Source organism: Rhinolophus hipposideros, assembly GCF_964194185.1.
Source record: "Rhinolophus hipposideros genome assembly, chromosome: 16".
NCBI lineage: Eukaryota > Metazoa > Chordata > Mammalia > Chiroptera > Rhinolophidae > Rhinolophus > Rhinolophus hipposideros.
This window is the reverse complement of record NC_138062.1, coordinates 61,318,934-61,321,448: the sequence shown is the minus strand read 5'-3', so window position 1 is coordinate 61,321,448 and position 2,515 is coordinate 61,318,934.

Genomic DNA, 2,515 nt, shown 5'->3' with positions numbered 1-2,515 from the left:
GGCGGGGCAGCGGCGGGCAGGCGGGGCGGCCAGGGGAGGGGGCGGGCTCGGGGGCGGACTCTGCCCCCGCCCCGCCCGCTGCGCGCTGGAAAGAGCCGGGTGGGGAGGGTGGGTGTGCTGGGCGGCCGGGGGCCCTGGGGTACGGAGGAGGAGGAGGGGGTCTCTGACCTGGTAGGGGTCGTCGGCGCCCAGTCCCCCCCCACTCACCACCCCCACCAGGCGGGGAGGCTAAGGCTCAAAGACAGCGAGTCCAGGGTCACCCAGAGTGTCCGGGTCCCGACGGACGCTCGGGTCACTCACGAACTGGGCCAGCTGGGTCTGGGGGCGGGGGCAGGGCGGGGGTGAGAAGGAAGGAGGGGGGAGAGAGGGAGAGAGGGAGTGGTGAGTAGGCGGATCCGGCAGCGCGGGTGGAGGCGGCTGGAGCTCCGGCCCCTCTCTGCGCCTCGGTCTCCTCACTGGGGAATGGCACTGAGGCGGGGCACGTCATACCCTGAATCAGGAAGCGCCTAAAAATTGACGGGGGGACGTGGCTTAATTGCAGAGTTTTTTCTTTTCTCCTGATGCTTCCGAAGATCGGTTCAACAGCCACCCACTGGATCCTAGAGGCCGTCTGTGCCAGGCACTGCCCCGCCCCCATTTGACAGGAGAGCGGAGGTGCCAGGAGGTAGGAACTCGCTCACATCCTGCGCCCTGCACCCCACCAGGTCCCAGGGAGCCCTGAGCTGGGAAGCACTTGGGCATCAATAGCACCCACGCCAGAGAAACAGGCCCGAGGGGGCCGTCACATCCACTCTGCGTCCACACAGCCACACTGGATCCTTTTGGCTGGAACCACCTGAGAGGACTTGAGTGTGACATCTCCAGGAGAGCCCTACCTTCATCCGGCAGGACCCAGGAGACACACAGGCGGGGTCTCGAGATCACAGTAGGAAGAAGGCTGGGATTGGGACCCAGGCGGCCTGGCCCTAGGGTCCAATGCCCTTGACCTCTAAACCACATTCACCACCCCACCAGCTCCAAAGGTCCTGTAGAGGACGATTTCGGCCCTCCTTACAGATGAAGGGAGCCAGGTCCAAAGAGGGGCGGCCCCTGGCCCAAAGTCAAGCGGCTGGGACTTGAATTCAGAGCCCCCTCAACCCTGCCTCCTTGGAGGATGAAAAGACCTCTGCTATTATGCCGCCATAGTCTACGCCGCGGAGTCCAGGGACGAGTGTCTCTGGGTCAAGTCCCCTGCGCCCCAGATCAACTTTCTTCAAGCAGGCTGGCAGACACCTCCGGCCCTCCCACACACTGGAAATAAATCAGGTCCTGTCCCCAAGACAGGACCAGGCTTGGAAATTTATGGACCTGGATTTTCCCTCTGCTGCGTGGGAGGCACATCACCGCCGCCCCCTTCCAACCGCACGCCCCAAGGAGCTGGACGGGGCACAACCTAAAACTGGCAGCTTCCTCCCTCGCCCCCAGACTTCCTCCTAGGCGGCCAGAGGATCTGTTTATTTGACTGGAGGGATTTCTAGTGTCTGGGCAGGGGTGGAGCTTTCGCTAGGACCAGCGCGTCCTCCGCTCCACCCAGCGCGACCCCGCCCCGGGCGGGCTCGGGCTCTGATCATTGGCTTCCCCTGCTGCCACTCACCGGGCTAAGCGAGCCCCGGGAAAAGGCAGGTTTCAAGACTCCGGCTGCCGTGGTTCATGCATGCATGTAACACGTACCGAATCAGGGATTTTTGAGAATTATCTGACAAAATACAGGAAGAGCCTGGCAAAAATGTTAAATGTTAGCTGGCGTCATCATCAGTACTGCATTTTTTTTTCACTTTAACCTCGCTGCAATCGAGTGACTGCACCTCTAGGTGCTGTCCTGACAGCCTAGTGACACTTTCAGTTCAGGTGGAGAAGGTGCAACATTGTATTGGTGTAAAGGCAATGTGAGGTTCTTTACTGGGCACCTCATGTGTGAGGGGCTTGTTGGCAGCTCTCAGGCACCTGCCAAAAGGGCACGTGGTGGTGCGGGCAGCATGGATGGAAGCTGCCCTGGAGACCCAGAACGGCGGGCCCAGGCTCCTGCAGGCAGAGGCTGTGTGTGGGAAGGAGCCTGGCCTGTTCCCTGAGGAGCAGGAAGACTGGCTGGAAGGAGGGCATGGGGCTGGAGCTGGTGTGGCTTCAGCCTATCCCACTGACCTCACTCTGTGCTTAAAAGACTAGGGCAGAGTCAGGATTAAAACCTAGCAGGGCAGCAAGGAGTAGGGCTAGGATTGGGGTCCGGGCTTCCACACCTGCCAGCTGGGGTCTCCCAGAGAAGCTTCCACACCTGACCCTTTACTGGGAGAATCTGAGGCCAGGAAGGCCTGCTAGGGAGACAGAGTCTGGGCTGGGAGTCAGGCCTGGATGGCTTCTCCCTCACCTGCAGATGGCAAGGCTGGAAGGGGACTGAGGGTACCGGGGTCTCACCCATGTACCCTAGAGACCTGCCCAGCTCCTTCGTGCCTGGTGGTGACCCCCAAACAGTGACGCTCAG